Consider the following 21,325-nt stretch of genomic DNA (forward strand, 5'->3'; position numbering starts at 1 on the left):
TAGATACTCTCACATATAGCTCCCCCTGTATATAGTGTCCCACATATAGCCCACCCTATAGAAAGTGCCCTAAAAAATAGCTGTAAAGGGAAGTGTCCCCTTTCAATGGATATGGAGGGGGGTATGTATATACGTATATCTTGATGTCCCAGGAGCCAGGTCTGTAGATTCACAGACCTTGGCGTAGGTATCTACTCAAAGGAAGACAATGACAATTAGTCATTGTCCTGATTTGATTAGCAGAGAGTGAGACTGGAGATGCTGCCTTTGATCTCCTGTCTCCTTACTCTGCAGGGGGCCAGAGAGGTAATTGGGGCTGTATCTTGTGATACACTCATGTACCACAGGACATCCCCACTGATTAACTTACCTCCCTTCCCCCTCAAGATTCTGGGGAGGAAGCAGGAAGTTCCAGCTGCTTCCATCACCCTCACCAGGTAATGAGATTCCATGAGGGAGCCATAAGCCCATTCCCTCCCCCCTTGCACGTGCATGAGCATGTGATGTCACACAAATGTGCACGGGAGGGTTTAAAAGGTCAAACTGTCCCACACTTCCTTCTCTTGCCTCATGGCTCGGCTCCTTTGCTTCCTGATCCCCGGCTCCACCAACGGACTCCCCTTCCCTCCTGGTCTCCTCTTCCCTCGTGGTCTCCTCGGTTTCCTGCTCACTGCTCCACCGACGTCCTCCACACACCAACTCACCAACTTGGACCACATGAACCGCTAAGTATCCACGTGTAGCAGCAGCTAACATGTTACGCTCTCCCCCTCCTTACTTCAACTTTTTACCTGCATATCCCCATATACCTATACATCCCCTGGTACCTGTTTAACCCTTTCCCTCCATTTACCTGCTATCCCCTGGTACACAGCAACCCATTCCCCTTGTTAACCCTTTATCCTCCTGAGTCCCTAAGGTAACCCTTGCTGTCCCTGGTAACCCTTGCTGTCCCTGGTAACCCTTGCTGCCCTAAGTAACCCCTGCAGTAACCCTTGCTGCCCTAAGTAACCCTTGCTGTCCCTAGTAACCCTTGCTACCTGATTAACCTTTAGTGTACAGGGATAGTTATTGCTAGGAGGGAGTGGGACAGAAACAGTGAGCATGTGTATTGTATTGTAACGTAACTGTATTCATATGTATGTTTAGGTAAGTGGGTGGTGGTATAACGTAGGATTGTGATACCGTGTTTATACTGTACTACATATAGTGTGAGTATACTCAGTATATATTAACTTGTTATATGTATTGGGGCAGTTACTCTGTTCTGTGTTTGGTGTATTTGATGTGTAAGATATGTAAGATATTGTTAGTAATAAATATTACCCTTTATTTACTGTACAATTGTATTTACTCAGTTATATACACTTACGTAGCAGCAAAGCAAGTAGACAAACATAAGTATAAAGAAAAGGTAGGGGAACTAGGCATAACCCTACTGACCCTGTTATAAAGGAGGTAGTAATAGTGGGTGACATGAGCAAGTGAATTCCGCCATTATACCAGCCCTTTAACAATAGCTCCCCTATAGATAGTGCTCTACATATAGCCCACCCCTGTATAGTGTCACATAATGTAATGTCCGTGGCTGCGGGCTGTCAGCTACAATCCCTTCATGACAGCCGCAGCCACCAGTCGGCAAACGCTGGCCCCAGCCTCCTCCTCAGGAGACAGTGCCCGCTTCCACTCACCTCAGCCGGATCCCGTAGGGTGCATGCGCTCTTAAAGGGGCAGCGCGCGTACCAGACTTTTGATGAGCTTTGATCCGTGCATACCCTGGACTATAGGAGGGGTCCAGCCCTCTGCTTCTATGATGGAGCGTTGTTGATGTTTCCTAGTTTGTCTATGTGATGGCCTCTTAGTGTGTGTCCTGTTTCCTGTTCCTGTACCTGTTCCAGTTCCTGTTCCTTGCATTCCATACCATCCTGGTCGAGCACTGTGTTGTGCCAAAGTTGTGCCGTGCTGTATTCCACGTCTGACCTGCTTCACCTCGCCTGACGTCTACCTGCTGCCTAGTCCTAGCCGAGCCTGCCCTGCTGCTGTCTGTGCAGCCACAGGTACCTATACGAACTATAGACATTCACCTATGCCCTGTTGGCCAGCTGCCTTACTGCCAAGGCGGTATGGCCCAGTGGGTCCACAGACCCTTTGTGACAACCACATATAGACTTCCCTGTAGATAGTGCCTCACATCCCCACATATATACCGCCCCCTTTAGATAGTGGCCCACATCCCCACAAATAAACCCCCCCTGTAGATAGCAGCCCACATCACCACATATAGATCCCCTTGTATATAGTGGCCCACATATAGACCATCCCTGTATATGGTGTCCCAAATATAGACCCCCCTGTATATAGTGGCCCACATCCCCACATATCGATCCCCCTGTATATAGTGGCCCACATCCCCACATATAGACCCCCCTGTAGATTGTGCCCCACATCTCCATATACAGACCACCCCTGTAGCTAGTGCCCCACATCCCCACATATAGACCGCCCTGTATATAGTGACCCACATATAGACAAACCCTCTTGTAGATAGAGCCCCACTATAGATAATGCCACTTAGTTTTTTGAGAAAAAAAACTAAAACTTTACATACTCACATGATCCCGTTGGAGAGAAGTGTATGACGCTGATTGGTCAGCGTCATACACTCCTCTTCACAATGCTCACTTGGTCAAAAGTAAAAAAACGCCCAGTTGGGCATTAAGAAAGTAGTTAGCATAAATCTAAAATTGCTCATAGCTTGCTCAACAATGATCGTTTTTCAAAATAAAAAACAGTGTTGTTAACTACATTACAGCGCCAATCACAATATGTAGGAGATAGGGCACTTATAATGTGGCGACAGAGCCTCTTTAAGGGCAAGCTTCACCTTTCATTAACATTGACTATACAGGTCCTTCTCAATGAATTAGAATAACATTAAAAAAAAATATTTATTTCAGTATTTTAATTCCAAAAGTTAACCTCATATATTATATAAATTCATTACACACAGAATTATCTATTTCCAGCATTTTTTCTTTTAATGTTGAAGATTATGGCTAACAGTTAATGAAAACCCAAAATGTAGTGTCTCAGAAAATTAGAATCTTATATAAGCTCAATTTCAAAAATGATTTTTAATACCGAAATGTAGCCTACTGAAATGTATGTACAGTTTATGCACTCAATACTTGGTCAGGGCTCCTTTTGCATGAATTACTGCATCAATGCGGCGTGGCATGGAGGCGATCAGTCTGTGGCACTGCTGAGGTATTATGGAAGCCAAGATTGCTTTGATAGCATCCTTCAGCTCATCTGCATTGTTGGGTCTGGTGTCTCCCATCTTCCTCTTGACAATACCCCATAGATTGTCTATGGTGTTTAGGTCAGGCAAGTTTGCTGACCAATCAAGCACAGTGATACTGTGGCTATTAAACAAGGTATTGGTACTTTGGGCAGTGTGTGCAGGTGACAAGTCCTGTGGGAAAATTAAATCAGCATCTCCATAAAGCTGGTCAGCAGAGGGAAGCATGAAGTGCTCTAAAATTTCCTGCTAGACGGCTGCGTTGACTCTGGGCTTGATATAACACAGTGGACCAACATCAGCAGATGACATGGCTCCCCAAACCATCACTGACTGTGGAAACTTCATACTCGACCGCAAGCAACTTGGGTTGAGTGCCTCTCCACTCTTCCTCTGGACTCTGGGACCTTGATTTCCAAATTAAATGCAAAATTTACTTTCATCTGAAAACAGAACTTTTGACCACTGAGCAACAGACCAGTCCTTTTTCTCCTTAGCCCAGGTAAGACGCTTCTGACGTTGTCTCTGGGTCATGAGTGGCTTGACACAAGGAATGAGACAGTTGTAGCCCATGTCCTGGATACGTATGTGTGTGGTGGCTCTTCAAACAATGACTACAGCCGCACTCCACTCCTTGTGAATATCCCCCAGATTCTTGAATGGTCTATCCTTTAACCCCTACCCGCACGAGTAAGTAACTATATATCGTTGCGGGAGGTTACTTCCCGCACGAGGACGTATAGTTATTGAGTTGTTTCTGGTGCACACTGTTGGCGACAGTGTGCACCGGGAATCGGGAGGTCAGCTGTCGCCGACAGCTGACACTCCACTCTTGCCAGCCAGCAGTCTTTTGCCACTGATTTCGGTGAATTAACCCCTTCAATTTTGCGATCGGTTGCAATCACCAAATTTTAGGGGTTTCTAGCATATCGGCAGACCCTGGTCCAAAATCGCTGGGTTTGCCGATAGTTAGCAAACAATGGCCTCCGTGTCTGCCATGGACGGAAGCCCATCAGGACTAACCCGTCACTTCTTTTGACGAGCCGTCATTTTACGCGCCGTATTTTGACAGCGATGCGTAAAATAAAGGCTCGTGGGAACAGAACATCGTAATTCCCATTGAAAGCAATGGGCAGATGTTTGTAGGCGTATTTTGGGCATTTTTTCAGGTGTAATTCGAGGCGTAAAACGCCCAAATTACCTCTGAAAACACTGCGTGCGAACATACCCTTAGGGCACGTTCAGACGTGGCAGAATTTTTCCGCTGCAAATGTTGGTGCAGATTTGGGGCAATTACGCAACGAATATGCAGCAACATTTTCATATTTGACAGGTAATTCAGATGTTGCAGAAAACACAGCGAACTTGCCACAGATTTCAGTTTTTGCATTGCAAAGGCTGAAATATGCAGTGAAATTCCGCTTCTTCTCCGCAACAGACAGTGTATGCTGCGGAGGGAAAATTCTGCACCGCAGCCTATGGTTCACAGCAGAGTTTTCCGCAACGTCTGAACTAACTTGCCTAAAAATGTATTGAAACAAATGTAAAATGTAAAACGGCCGCTGGAGAATTCCACTGCGGACTGTCCGCAGCGGAATTCCACAGCAATTCAGCCACGTCTGAACCTGCCCTAACAGTCAGAGTGACTGTGACGTCACACTGACAGTTGGAATACATTACACTACTAGGTGGGAACAAACAGCAGTTTATTACCACATATGGGGTATTGCCATAATTGGTAACAATTGCTTTACAAATGTTAGGGTGCTTTTTCTCCTTTATTCCTTGTAAAAATGACAGACTAATTCCACTAAATTCTGCAAAAAAAAACAGTGGGGTCAAAATGCTAACTATACCCCTAGAAAAATGGCTTGAGGGGTGTAGTTTCCAAAATGGGGTCACTTTTTGGGGGTTTCGACTGTTTAGGTACCACAAGACCTCTTAAAACCTGACATGGTGCCTAAAATATATTTGTAAAGGATCTGCCAGGCACAGCTTCGGGGTTAACGTCCATAGATAATCAGTCTGCACCTGCTTCTATGTCTGTGAGACTGACTCCATCTTCCACCACTTAGGGTGGCAGGCTTAGGAGTGGGAGAACCTATCACAGCCTGGCCAGACGGAGCTAGCTCCCGCCCTCTGTCTATTTATACCTGCCTTTCCTGTTCCTCCTTTGCTTGTGATTCTTCTCGTTTGGTTTCCTGGCCCTGCTGCAGCTTCTTGTACCTTTGTCCTTGCTTCATATTGACCCCGGCTTGCTGACTACTCTCCTGCTCTGCGTTTGGCACCTCGTACTCTCCTGGTTTGACTCGGCTTGTTCACTTCTCTTCTTGCTCACGGTGTTGCCGTGGGCAACTGCCAATTTCTCCCCCTAGCTCTGTGTACCCTGTTCTGTTTGTCTGTCGTGCACTTATTGAGCGTAGGGACCGTCGCCCAGTTGTACCCCGTCGCCTAGGGCGGGTCGTTGCAAGTAGGCAGGGACTGAGTGGTGGGTAGATTAGGGCTCACTTGTCTGTCGCCCCACCCCCGTCATTACATAATCACAAGCCCATACCTAGTCTACCCTGGTCCCTGACACCACTATAGACCCCCTTGAGACCCTGGCTCAGCAAATGCAGGGTCTCTCCCTACAGGTCCAGGCCCTGGCTCAGAGGGTCAACCAGCCTGATGCTACCATGGTAGTCCCCCTCACCTCACCTCTTGAACCCCACCTCAAGTTGCCCGATCGGATCTCAGGGGACCAGAAAACTTTTCTCTCCTTTCGGGAGAGTTGTAGGCTCTATTTTCGTTTAAAGCCCCACTCCTCAGGTTCTGAGAGCCAGCGGGTGGGTATAATTATGTCCCGGCTCCAGGAAGGGCCCCAAGAATGGGCCTTCTCCTTGGCTCCTGACGCCCCTGAACTTTCCTCCGTTGATCTTTTCTGCTCTCGGACTCATCTATGACGAGACTGACAAGACTGCTTTTGCCGAGAGTCAGCTGGTGACCTTACGTCAGGGTAAGAGACCTGTTGAGGAGTATTGCTCTGACTTTAGGAAGTGGTACGTAGCTTCTCGGTGGAATGACCCTGCCTTAAGGTGCCAGTTTAGGTTGGGTCTGTCGAACGCCCTGAAAGATCTGCTAGTTAGTTATCCCTCTTCTGACTCCCTAGACCAGGTTATGGCTTTAGCGGTACGACTTGACCGACGTCCCAGGGAACGACGACTTGAACTTCTTGATGTTTTCTCCTCTGACTCCCCCGTGATGCCTCCCGAAGTTCCGTTGCTTCGTTCCTCCCCGGAAGACTCGGAGGTACCTATGCAACTCGGGGCCTCCGTGTCCCCCCAACAACGTAGAGATTTCCGCAGGAAGAATGGTCTCTGTTTCTACTGTGGGGATGACAAGCATCAAGTGAACAACTGTCTTAACTGTATATAGTGGCCCACATCCCCACAAATAAACCCCCCCTGTAGATAGCAGCCCACATCACCACATATAGATCCCCTTGTATATAGTGGCCCACATATAGACCATCCCTATATATGGTGTCCCAAATATAGACCCCCCTGTATATAGTGGCCCACATCCCCACATATCGATCCCCCTGTATATAGTGGCCCACATCCCCACATATAGACCCCCCTGTAGATTGTGCCCCACATCTCCATATACAGACCACCCCTGTAGCTAGTGCCCCACATCCCCACATATAGACCGCCCTGTATATAGTGACCCACATATAGACAACCCCCCTTGCAGATAGAGCCCCACTATAGATAATGCCACTCATAGTTTTATGAGAAAAAAAACAAAAACTTTACATACTCACATGATCCCGTTGGAGAGAAGTGTATGACGCTGATTGGTCAGCGTCATACACTCCTCTTCACAATGCTCACTTGGTCAAAAGTAAAAAAATGCCCAGTTGGGCATTAAGAAAGTAATTAGCATAAATCTAAAATTGCTTATAGCTTGCTCAAAAATGATCATTTTTCAAAATAAAAAACAGTGTTGTTAACTACATTACAGCGCCAATAACATTATGTAGGAGATAGGGCACTTATAATGTTGCGACAGAGCCTCTTTAAGGGCAAGCTTCACCTTTCATTAACATTGACTATACAGGTCCTTCTCAATGAATTAGAATAACATAAAAAAAAATAAAAAATTTCAGTAATTTAATTCCAAAAGTTAACCTCATATATTATATAAATTCATTACACACAGAATTATCTATTTCCAGCATTTTTTCTTTTAATGTTGAAGATTATGGCTAACAGTTAATGAAAACCCAAAATGTAGTGTCTCAGAAAATTAGAATCTTATATAAGCTCAATTTCAAAAATGATTTTTAATACCGAAATGTAGCCTACTGAAATGTATGTACAGTTTATGCACTCAATACTTGGTCAGGGCTCCTTTTGCATGAATTACTGCATCAATGCGGCGTGGCATGGAGGCGATCAGTCTGTGGCACTGCTGAGGTATTATGGAAGCCCAGATTGCTTTGATAGCATCCTTCAGCTCATCTGCATTGTTGGGTCTGGTGTCTCCCATCTTCCTCTTGACAATACCCCATAGATTGTCTATGGTGTTTAGGTCAGGCAAGTTTGCTGACCAATCAAGCACAGTGATACTGTGGCTATTAAACAAGGTATTGGTACTTTTGGCAGTGTGTGCAGGTGACAAGTCCTGTGGGAAAATTAAATCAGCATCTCCATAAAGCTGGTCAGCAGAGGGAAGCATGAAGTGCTGTAAAATTTCTTGCTAGATGGCTGCGTTGACTCTGGGTTTGATATAACACAGTGGACCAACATCAGCAGATGACATGGCTCCCCAAACCATCACTGACTGTGGAAACTTCATACTCGACCGCAAGCAACTTGGGTTGAGTGCCTCTCCACTCTTCCTCTGGACTCTGGGACCTTGATTTCCAAATTAAATGCAAAATTCACTTTCATCTGAAAACAGAACTTTTGACCACTGAGCAACAGACCAGTCCTTAGTCTCCTTAGCCCAGGTAAGACGCTTCTGACGTTGTCTCTGGGTCATGAGTGGCTTGACACAAGGAATGAGACAGTTGTAGCCCAAGTCCTGGATACGTCTGTGTGTGGTGGCTCTTCAAACAATGACTACAGCCGCACTCCACTCCTTGTGAATATCCCCCAGATTCTTGAATGGTCTATCCTTTAACCCCTACCCGCATGAGTAAGTAACTATATATCGTTGCGGGAGGTTACTTCCCGCACGAGGACGTATAGTTATTGAGTTGTTTCTGGTGCACACTGTTGGCGACAGTGTGCACCGGGAGTCGGGAGGTCAGCTGTCGCCGACAGCTGACACTCCACTCTTGCCAGCCAGCAGTCCTTTGCCACTGATTTCGGTGAATTAACCCCTTCAATTTGGCGATCGGTTGCAATCGCCAAATTTTAGGGGTTTCTAGCATATCGGCAGACCCTGGTCCAAAATCGCGGGGTTTGCCGATAGTTAGTAAACAATGGCCTCCGTGTCTGCCATGGACGGAAGCCCATCAGGACTAACCCGTCACTTCTTTTGACTAGCCGTCATTTTACGCGCCGTATTTTGACAGCGACGCGTAAAACAAAGGCTCGTGGGAACAGAACATCGTAATTCCCATTGAAAGCAATGGGCAGATGTTTGTAGGCGTATTTTGGGCATTTTTTCAGGCGTAATTCGAGGTGTAAAACGCCCGAATTACCTCTGAAAACACTGCGTGCGAACATACCCTTAGGGCACGTTCAGACGTGGCAGAATTTTTCCGCTGCAAATGTTGGTGCAGATTTGGGGCAATTACGCAACGAATATGCAGCAACATTTGCATATTTGACAGGTAATTCAGACGTTGCAGAAAACACAGCGGACTTGCCGCAGATTTCAGTTTTTGCATTGCAAAGGCTGAAATATGCAGTGAAATTCCGCTTCTTCTCCGCAACAGACAGTGCATGCTGCGGAGGGAAAATTCTGCACCGCAGCCTATGGTTCGCAGCAGAGTTTGCCGCAACGTCTGAACTAACTTGCCTAAAAATGTATTGAAACAAATGTAAAATGTAAAACGGCCGCTGGAGAATTCCACTGCGGACTGTCCGCAGCGGAATTCCACAGCAATTCCGCCATGTCTGAACCTGCCCTAACAGTCAGAGTGACTGTGACGTCACACTGACAGTTGGAATACATTACACTACTAGGTGGGAACAAGCAGCAGTTTATTACCACATATGGGGTATTGCCATAATTGGTAACAATTGCTTTACAAATGTTAGGGTGCTTTTTCTCCTTTATTCCTTGTAAAAATGACAGACTAATTCCACTAAATTCTGCAAAAAAAAAACAGTGGGGTCAAATTGCTAACTATACCCCTAGAAAAATGGCTTGAGGGGTGTAGTTTCCAAAATGGGGTCACTTTTGGGGGGTTTCGACTGTTTAGGTACCACAAGACCTCTTAAAACCTGACATGGTGCCTAAAATATATTTGTAAAGGATCTGCCAGGCACAGCTTCGGGGTTAACATCCATAGATAATCAGTGTGCACCTGCTTCTATGTCTGTGAGACTGACTCCATCTTCCACCACTTAGGGTGGCAGGCTTAGGAGTGGGAGAACCTATCACAGCCTGGCCAGACGGAGCTAGCTCCCGCCCTCTGTATATTTATACCTGCCTTTCCTGTTCCTCCTTTGCTTGTGATTCTTCTCGTTTGGTTTCCTGGCCCTGCTGCAGCTTCTTGTACCTTTGTCCTTGCTTCATATTGACCTCGGCTTGCTGACTACTCTCCTGCTCTGCGTTTGGCACCTCGTACTCTCCTGGTTTGACTCGGCTTGTTCACTTCTCTTGTTGCTCACGGTGTTGCCGTGGGCAACTGCCAATTTCTCCCCCTAGCTCTGTGTACCCTGTTCTGTTTGTCTGTCGTGCACTTATTGAGCATAGGGACCGTCGCCCAGTTGTACCCCGTCACCTAGGGCGGGTCGTTGCAAGTAGGCAGGGACTGAGTGGTGGGTAGATTAGGGCTCACTTGTCTGTCGCCCCACCCCCGTCATTACATAATCACAAGCCCTCACCTAGTCTACCCTGGTCCCTGACACCACTATAGACCCCCTTGAGACCCTGGCTCAGCAAATGCAGGGTCTCTCCCTACAGGTCCAGGCCCTGGCTCAGAGGGTCAACCAGCCTGATGCTACCATGGTAGTCCCCCTCACCTCACCTCTTGAACCCCACCTCAAGTTGCCCGACCGGATCTCAGGGGACCGGAAAACTTTTCTCTCCTTTCGGGAGAGTTGTAGGCTCTATTTTCGTTTAAAGCCCCACTCCTCAGGTTCTGAGAGCCAGCGGGTGGGTATAATTATGTCCCGGCTCCAGGAAGGGCCCCAAGAATGGGCCTTCTCCTTGGCTCCTGACGCCCCTGAACTTTCCTCCGTTGATCTTTTCTTTTCTGCTCTCGGACTCATCTATGACGAGACTGACAAGACTGCTTTTGCCGAGAGTCAGCTGGTGACCTTACGTCAGGGTAAGAGACCTGTTGAGGAGTATTGCTCTGACTTTAGGAAGTGGTGCGTAGCTTCTCGGTGGAATGACCCTGCCTTAAGGTGCCAGTTTAGGTTGGGTCTGTCGAACGCCCTGAAAGATCTGCTAGTTAGTTATCCCTCTTCTGACTCCCTAGACCAGGTTATGGCTTTAGCGGTATGACTTGACCGACGTCTCAGGGAACGACGACTTCAACGTCTTGATGTTTTCTCCTCTGACTCCCCCATGATGCCTCCCGAGGTTCCGTTGCTTCGTTCCTCCCCGGAAGACTCGGAGGTACCTATGCAACTCGGGGCCTCCGTGTCCCCCCAACAACGTAGAGATTTCCGCAGGAAGAATGGTCTCTGCTTCTACTGTGGGGATGACAAGCATCAAGTGAACAACTGTCCTAAGCGTAAGAATGCAGCCGGAGAACTTCCGCGCCTAAGTGATCATCGGGGAGGTCACTTGGGCGCACAGGTATTTCCCATAAATATGAAACGTAATAAAATCTTGCTTCCCTTTCAGGTCTCTTTTGGTGGTAGGTCTGCTACCGGCAGTGCCTTCGTGGATTCAGGGTCTTCTGCTAATATCATGTCTGTGGAATTTGCTATGTCTCTAGCTATGCCTTTGATTGATTTGCCTAAACCTGTCCCGATAGTGGGTATCGACTCCACTCCTCTTGCTAATGGTTATTTTACACAGCATACCCCTGTTTTTGAACTCCTTGTTGGCTCCATGCATTTGGAGCAGTGCTCTGTACTGTTAATGCAGGGATTATCATCCGATTTGGTTTTAGGCCTTCCCTGGTTGCAGTTGCATAATCCCACGTTTGACTGGAATTCTGGGGACCTTACCAAGTGGGGTAATGAATGCTTAACGTCATGTTTTTCTGTTAATTCTATTTCTCCCCCTGAGGTGGTGAACACGCTACCTGAGTTTGTTCAGGACTTTGCCGATGTTTTCTCTAAGGAGGCCTCCGAAGTGTTACCTCCTCATAGAGAATATGATTGCGCAATCAATTTGGTACCAGGAGCTAAGCTCCCTAAGGGTAGGATATTTAATCTCTCTTGTCCCGAACGTGAAGCCATGAGAGAGTATATCCAAGAATGCCTGGCCAAGGGTTACATTCACCCCTCTACTTCTCCGGTAGGTGCTGGCTTCTTCTTCGTAGGGAAGAAGGATGGTGGTCTTAGGCCATGCATTGACTACCGAAGCTTGAATAAGGTCACTGTAAGGAACCAGTATCCCCTTCCTCTGATTCCTGATCTCTTTAATCGGTTCAGGGGGCCCAATGGTTCTCTAAGTTTGATCTACGGGGGGCTTATAACCTTATCCGCATCAAAGAGGGGGATGAGTGGAAGACTGCGTTTAACACGCCCGAAGGTCATTTCGAATACCTCGTCATGCCCTTTGGGTTGTGTAATGCTCCCGCGGTCTTCCAGAATTTCATAAATGAGATTTTAAGAGACTAACTGGGGTTATTTCTTGTAGTGTACCTTGATGACATACTTGTGTTTTCCAAGGACTGGTCCTCCCACATTGAGCATGTCAGGAAGGTGCTCCAGGTCCTTCGAGAAAACAAACTGTTTGCAAAGACCGAAAAATGTGTGTTTGGGGTGCAGGAGATACAATTTTTGGGCCAAATCCTCACTCGTCATGAATTCCGCATGGACCCCGCCAAGGTCCAGGCTGTGGCGGAATGGGTCCAACCTGCCTCCCTGAAGGCATTACAGTGCTTCCTGGGGTTCGCTAATTATTACAGGAGGTTTATTGCTAACTTCTCGGTCATCGCTAAGCCTTTTACGGATCTCACTCGCAAAGGTGCTGATCTCCTCCACTGGCCTCCTGAGGCTGTCCAGGCTTTTGAGGTCCTTAAGAAGTGCTTTATCTCGGCCCCGGTGCTGGTTCAGCCCAACCAAATGGAGCCATTTATCATGGAGGTTGACGCGTCCGAGGTGGGAGTGGGGGCTGTCTTGTCCCAGGGTACCAGGTCCCTCACCCATCTCCGTCCCTGTGCCTACTTCTCCAGGAAGTTTTCACCCACTGAGAGTAACTATGATATTGGCAACCGCAAACTCTTAGCCATTAAATGGGCATTTGAAGAGTGACGCCACTTCCTGGAGGGGGCTAGGCACCAGGTAACGGTCCTTACCGACCACAAGAATCTGGTTTTCCTAGAATCTGCCCGGAGGCTAAACCCGAGACAAGCTCGTTGGGCATTATTTTTTACCAGATTCAACTTTGTGGTTACTTATAGGGCTGGGTCTAAAAATGTTAAGGCTGATGCACTGTCACGTAGCTTCATGGCCAGCCCTCCTTCGGAGGAAGATCCTGCTTGTATTTTGCCTCCAGGTATAATCATTTCCGCTATTGATTCTGATTTAGTCTCTGAAATTGCGGCTGATCAAGGTTCAGCTCCCGGGAGCCTTCCTGAGAACAAGCTGTTTGTTCCCCTGCAATTCCGGCTAAGGGTACTTAGGGAAAATCATGACTCTGCACTCTCTGGCCATCCAGGCATCCTGGGTACCAAGCACCTCATTGCCAGAAACTATTAGTGGCCTGGGTTGCCTAAAGACGTTAAGGCCTACATCGCCGCTTGTGAAGTTTGTGCTAGGTCCAAGACTCCCAGGTCCCGACCAACGGGCTTACTATGTTCTTTGCCCATTCCCCAGAGACCTTGGACCCATATCTCCATGGATTTTATCACCGATTTGCCTCCATCTCAAGGCAAGTCGGTGGTGTGGGTTGTAGCAGACCGCTTCAGTAAGATGTGCCACTTTGTGCCCCTCAAAAAACTACCCAATGCTTAGACGTTAGCTAACTTGTTTGTCAAACACATCCTGCGTCTCCATGAGGTCCCTGTCAATATTGTTTCTGATAGAGGGGTACAATTTGTTTAATTGTTTTGGAGAGCCTTCTGTAAAAAGTTGGAGATTGATCTGTCCTTCTCCTCTGCCTTCCATCCTGAAACTAATGGCCAAAATGAGAGGACTAATCAGTCTCTAGAACAATATTTAAGGTGTTTTATCTCTGACTGTCAATATGATTGGGTCTCATTCATTCCCCTCGCCGAATTTTCCCTTAATAACGGGGTCAGTAACTCGTCAGGGGTCTCCCCCTTTTTCTGTAATTTTGGGTTTAATCTACGGTTCTCTTCTGTTTCACCTGGTAGTTCCAACAATCCCGAGGTAGAGGTCATTCATCGTGAACTGTGCACAGTCTGGGCTCAGGTTCAGAAGAACCTAGAGGCGTCCCAGAGCATACAAAAAACTCAGGCAGATAGAAAACTTTCTGCTAACCCCTTGTTTATGGTCGGGGATCTGGTGTGGCTATCGTCTAAAAATTTGCGCCTTAAGGTCCCGTCCAAGAAGTTTGCTCCCCGGTTTATATGGTCGTACAAGGTCATTGAAGTCCTCAATCCTGTCTCCTTCCGACTGGAGTTGCCCCCATCATTTCAAGTGCATGACGTGTTCCATTCCTCCCTCCTTAAACGCTGCTCCCCATCCTTGGCTCCCTCAAGGAAACCTCCGGTCTCTGTTCTCACCCCTGAGGGGGCAGAATTCGAGGTGGCCAAGATTGTGGACAGCAGGATGGTCCAAGGCTCCCTCCAGTACCTGGTCCATTGGAGAGGATACGGGCCTGAGGAGAGGACTTGGTTACCCGCTTGGGATGTTCACGCTGGGATATTGGTCAGGAGGTTTCACCTTAGTTTCCCCAGTAAACCAGGTCCACTTAGAAAGGGTCCGGTGGCCCCTCATAAAAGGGGGGAGTACTGTAAAGGATCTGCCAGGCACAGCTTCGGGGTTAACGCCCATAGATAATCAGTGTGCACCTTCTTCTATGTCTGTGAGACTGACTCCATCTTCCACCACTCAGGGTGGCAGGCTTAGGAGTGGGAGAACCTATCACAGCCTGGCAAGATGGAGCTAGCTCCTGCCCTCTGTCTATTTATACCTGCCTTTCCTGTTCCTCCTTTGCTTGTGATTCTTCTCGTTTGGTTTCCTGGCCCTGCTGCAGCTTCTTGTACCTTTGTCCTTGCTTCATATTGACCCCGGCTTGCTGACTACTCTCCTGCTCTGCGTTTGGCACCTCGTACTCTCCTGGTTTGACTCGGCTTGTTCACTTCTCTTGTTGCTCACGGTGTTGCCGTGGGAAACTGCCCCTTTCTCCCCCTAGCTCTGTGTACCCTGTTCTGTTTGTCTGTCGTGCACTTATTGAGCATAGGGACCGTCGCCAAGTTGTACCCCGTCGCCTAGGGCGGGTCGTTGCAAGTAGGCAGGGACTGAGTGGTGGGTAGATTAGGGCTCACTTGTCTGTCGCCCCACCCCAGTCATTACAATATTCCTAAAAAAAGGAGGCCCCAAAATCCACTAGGTGCTCCTTTGCTTCTGAGGCCGGTGCTTCAGTCCATTAGGACACTAGGGCCACATGTTGGATATTTCGAAAAACTGCAGAATCTGGGCAATAAATATTAAGTTGCATTTCTCTGGTAAAACCTTCTGGGTTAGGCTGGTTTTACACGAGCATGTTCGGTCCGTAAAGCACAGAACGTATTTCGGCCGCAAGTCCCGGACTGAACACACTGCAGGAAGCTGAGCTCCTAGCATCATAGTTATGAACGACACTGGGAGTCCTTGCCTCGCTGCGGGACAACTTTCCCGTACTGTAATCATGTTTTCAGTATGGGACAGTAGTTCCACAGAGAGGCAGGGACTCTAGCGTCGTACATAACCATGATGCCAGCTCCCTGCAGTGTGTTCGGTCTGGGACTTGCGGCCGAAATACGTTCCGTCCTTTACGGACCGAACATGCGCGTGTGAATACAGACTTACAGAATTTTTTTTATTACAAATGAATTTCGGTAAAAAAAATTTAATTTGTACATTTCACCTCTACTTTGCCTTAATTCCTGTGAAACGCCTAAAGGGTTAAAATACTTTCAGGGGTGCAGTTTTCAAAATAGGGTGATTTATGGGACTTTCTAATATGGAAGGCTCTCAAAGCTACTTCAGAGCTGAACTGGTTCCTGAAAAAATAACCTTTTGAAACTTTCTTGAAAATATGAGAAATTGCTGCTAAATTTCTAAGCCTTCTAACGTCCTAGAAAAATAAAAGGACATGAAAAAAACAATGCAAACACAAAGTAGACATATGGGGGATGTTAACTAGTAACTATTTTGTGTGGTATTACTATCTGTTTTACAAGCAAATACATTTAAATTTAGAAAAATTCACATTTTTGCAAATTTTTTCTAAAATTTGAAGTTTTTCACAAATAAATATTGAATTTATCGACCAAATTTTTTCACTAACATAAAGTACAATATGTCATGAGAAAACAATCTCAGAATCACTTGGATAGGTAAAAGCATTCCAGAGTTATTACCACATAAATTGACACATGTCAGATTTGAAAAAATCATCTGTGCCCACAAGGCCAAAACAGGCTGTGTCCTAAAGGGGTTAAAGGCTGCGGTTATCTCTGTTGCTTGTGCACCTTTTTCTACCACACTTTTTCCTTCCTCTCAACTTTGCATTAATATGCTTGGATAAAGCACTCTGTGAACAGCCAGCTTCTTTAGCAATGTCCTTTTGTGGCTTACCCTCCTTGTGGAGGGTTTCAATGACTGTCTTCTGGACAACTGTCAAGTCAGCAGTCTTCCCCATGATTGTGTAGCCTACTGAACCAGACTGTTGGATCATTTAAAGGCTTAGGAAACCTTTGCAGCTGTTTTGTGTTGATTAGCTGATTAGTGTGTGACGCCATGAGTCTACAATCTTGAACTTTTACCCAATATTCTAATTTTCTGTGAGACTAAATGTTGGGTTTTCATTAACTGTTAGCTATAATCTTCAACATTAAAAGAAAAAAAATGCTGTAAATAGATCACTCTGTGTAATGAATCGGTATAATATATGAGTATCACTTTTTGAATTGAATTACTGAAATAAATTTAATTTTGATGATACTCTAATTCATTGAGAAGGAGCTGTATAGTCAGTAACTGTAAAATCTAGTCCCTTTTTATATAGCCTCATTATTTTTTTTAATCTTGTTTCTATTATGCTTCATGTATGAAAAATCCTTTTTTTGGGTATATTCTTTATAGTTTTCAAAGAACTTTCTGGAAACTGGCAGGAATATGCTGTTTACAGCTGTTATTGTTTATGGGTATCTCAGAATTTCTTAATAGGCTGGGGGGGGGGGGTCCAAAGATATGTTCATACGTGGCAATTTTTTTTCAGAAATGTCTTCAACAGAAAAATCCATTTTATACATGAAAATGGGGTTGATTTTGTAACATGTGCAAGGATTTCTGCCAATCCCATTTGGATGAATGGGACAGTGGCACAAGCGACTGCCGTGCGTCAATGATGATTGTTAAATGTTTCCCAGATGTATCCAATATTACACTTAGTCAAAATATTGTTGTAAATTGAGTGTTTCAAATAAGTGCACTTAAACATTCTAAATATGATTGCAGTGCTTTGTGTACAACATAATGATGTTTTTATATGAAAGCAAAACTCCGCTACCTAACTGCAAACTCTATACATTTGCTCACCTAACTTAAGCCTTAGATTCATTAGAAATGTAAATCTCAGCAAACCTGAGCTCAGTGAAAACGACTCACTGAAATCCTGCTCTTGCCCAAATCCTTGCAGCTTTGGTCTATAATGAGTAGTAAACAAAGCAGTGTCTGCACAATTCTGTGATGTATTGCATCAATATTTTTTTTCATCACCTACCTTAACCAGGATCAATATAAATGTCCAGGAGATTCAGAATGGAATTCAATCAGTATTCTGTCTCTTGGACAAATATTTTTATGACTGGACGGCACTTGGCTTTTAAATGCCTGTTTGCCAGTAACAACATGCAAATGATGATAATGATTCATGTGTTTTCTTAATAAATGGATTAGTTAATTATTAGTTCTAGTGAACAATCGATGTGATAATTATCAGTAGAGTGCTACATAAAATTCACTTTATGCAATTCTCTACATTTCTCTGGAAACAAAAAAATCATTCCAATCTCTGTGTAATGACGGGGTAGGGAGACAGACAGGTGAGCCCTAATCTATCCGCCACTCAGTCCCTGCCTACTCGCACGGCCCGTCCTAGGCGACGGCGTACAACTGGGCGACGGTCCCTACGCTCAATATGTGCACGACAGATAAACAGACAAGGGTACACAGAAGCTAAGGGAAATGGGGCAGTTGCCCACAGCAAGACCGTGAGCAACAAGAGTAGTGAACGAGCCGAGTCAAACCAGGAGTGTACGAGGTACCAAATGCAGAGCAGGAGCGTAGTCAGTAAAGCCAGGGTCAAAATGAAGCAAGGTCAATAATGATAGCAGGAGCAGCAGAGCCAGGAAACAGGAAAGAATCACAGGCAGAGACAAGCAGGAAATGAAGGTATAAATAGACCGAGCGCGGGAGCTAGAACCGTCTGGCCAGGCTGTGATAGGTTCTCCCACTCCTGAGCCGACCAGCCTGAGTGGTAGCAGAACGAGTAACTCTATCAGACTTAGGAGCAGGTGCAGACTGATTAACCACGGGCGTCGACACAGAAGCTGTGTCTGGCAGATCCTTTACACTCAGGGTATTAAATAAGTTAACTACTTAAAGAGGCTCTGTCACCACATTATAAGTGACCTATCTCCTATATTAGGAGATGGGGGCTGTAATGTAGGTGACAGCAGTGCTTGTTATTTAGAAAAACGATCTATTTTCACCACGTTATGAGCGATTTTAGCTTTATGCTAATTACTTTCTTAATGCCCAACTGGGTGTGTTTTTACTTTTGACCATGTGGGCGTTTTTAAAGAGAAGTGTATGACCAATCAATGGTCAATCAGCATCATACACTTCTCTCCATTCATTTAATCAGCGCACAGTGATCTTGCTAGATCAGTATGTGCAGGCACTTACTTACACATTAACGTTACTGAAGTGTCTTGACAGTAAATAGACATTCCTTCCAGCCAGGACGTGATGTCTATTCATAATCCCAAGCAGAAAATTACCACAGCACTGGACCACAAGTGGGACTGGTTCCAGTTAGAACTAGATTTATATGCCTTTTTCCGCAGGATAAAATTGAAACATTTTTTTGGCACCCATAGTATGCCTCAGGGTAGTGGGGCACAATGTGAATTTGCGTTGAATAAAGCAGGGCTTTTTAAAAAATCAGTTTGGCAACCATATGTCTGTGAACCAATTATAGATGCATTTACAACTATAGTCAAACAAAAAGTAAACAAACTTCGTGATGAGTTGGGTGAATCGTCATTGTTTCACCCTAATTTAACCAGTGCCGAATTGAGTGCTTTGAAGGACTTGTCTGGTGACGTGTCCCTGACGATCAAACCGGCTGACAAAGGCGGGGCCTTGGTCGTCATGGATACGTCGCTATACTTGGATGAAATCAGAGGCCAAGTTCATGGCATTAATGTATACACAAAGGTCTCGGGTGACCCCAAGTTCAGGATCCAAAATAGGATCACACATATTCTCTCACAGGCTTTGTCAGTAGGGATTATTGATAAAGAGTTGTCAGAATTCCTTGTCGTTACACATCCAGTTACTCCTGTCATCTACTGTCTTCCCAAGATCCATAAGTGTCTAAACAAAGCCCCAGGACGTCCTATAGTTTCGGGGAGAGATTCTATCTTTAACCCTATAGCGATATTCTTGGATAAGATACTTAGAGTGTATGCCATTTCAGCGTCATCATATATACAGGATACATCTGATTTTATAGTGAAATTAACACACATTTCCCTGAGTAGTGAGATCATTTTGGTGTCTTTTGACGTCTGTAATTTATATATATCCATTAACCATAGCCGGGGTCTTAGTGTAGTGAAGGACGCCCTGGATAGGTCAGAACACTCGGCTGAAGTCATACAATTTTTATGGACCTCTTGGAGGTGATTCTCACAGAAAATTATTTTCTATTTGCTGATTCCTTCTATGTTCAGAGGAGGGGGACCGCCATGGGCTCGAATGTGGCTCCCACATATGCCAACATGTTCATGGCGGCCCTCGAGGAGCGCCACGTCTATGTATCCCACCACTTCAGCCATATTCTGAGGTGGTGGACGTACATAGACGATGTGTTCGTGATTTGTACCCGTAATACGTCACAATTGGAAGACTTTTTTGGGTTCCTTAATTCCATCGATGATGACATAAAATTTACGATGGAATCATCAACTACACACCTACATTTTTTGGATACCCTAGTTTATAGGGAGGGTGACAAGTTAATTACTGATCTTTACAACAAAGTGACTGATCGCAACAGTTTACTGCGATACGATAGTCAACATCCCCGCCGAATGGTACAGTCCTTACCTTTTAGTCAGATGTTAAGGGTTAAACGTGTAGTGACTGAACCCAAACAACTTACACTACGTTTAGATGAAATGAGTGACAAATTTGCCAGACGTAAATATCCTTTGTCCCGCTTACAAAAACAGAGGGACAGAGTTCAAACCATCACTAGGGAAGAATTGCTTATACCACATAGACGAGAATCATCTGATAGATTAACTTTTGTCTCTACATATTCAGATATTAGTAATAGAGTTTCTAGTATTATTCGCCAGGAGTGGCATATTTTTAAAAATCTTACTAAATCTGGTCCTGAATTTGGTTGTCCTCCTAGGATGGCATTTAGACGACAAAAAAAATTAAGGGATCGTCTTGTTCATGCTCATGTCGGATCCTTTCAAATGAACCGCCAGTTGACTCTGGCTCCAAAAAAATTGGGATGTTTCCCGTGTCTTAATTGCGTCAATTGCAATAATATGATTAAAGGGAACACGTTGGTTCATCCGACTAATGGCAAGACTTACCCCATTAAACATTTTCTGACATGTGCATCATCTCATGTCATTTATGTTCTACAGTGTCCATGCAAGTTGTATATATGTGGGGGAGACTACCCAGGAATGTCGGGCTCGTCTTAATAAACATAGATCGACTATTAGAACTAAAAAATTGGATCTCCCAGTGTCCGCACATTTTGTATCAGCGGGGCATATGGTCAGCGACCTTAAATTTTGGATCATTGACCATATTCCCCTACACCGTAGGGGTGGGGATAGGGTCTCCAGACTCAAATGGAGAGAACTTGAATGGATTTTCAAGTTAAATTGCCTTGCCCCACATGGTTTGAACATTGATTTTAAAGTCGGTGTAGTCACTTAAGTATGTCATATATTGTAACGTATTTTTCCCTTATGTACCTTGCTTGATTTTTTATGCATCATCTTTTTTTATGTGAATTGAACACATTCTTAATGATGTCTTATTACTATATATACATATACATATTTTTTTATTATTATTATTACAGATTCGATTTGTTGAATGGACTGCTTTTTCTGGTTTTCGGAATCCTGTGAATACATTTCTTCCTGTGGCGACCATATTTGTGAAACATGTGTGGCTAGATATAATAATTTTTTCCATACGTATGAGGCCAATGGATATAATAATATATTGTCATTTTTGT

The sequence above is a fragment of the Rhinoderma darwinii genome, chromosome 2 (genome assembly GCF_050947455.1).
Source record: "Rhinoderma darwinii isolate aRhiDar2 chromosome 2, aRhiDar2.hap1, whole genome shotgun sequence".
In the NCBI taxonomy this organism is placed as follows: domain Eukaryota; kingdom Metazoa; phylum Chordata; class Amphibia; order Anura; family Rhinodermatidae; genus Rhinoderma; species Rhinoderma darwinii.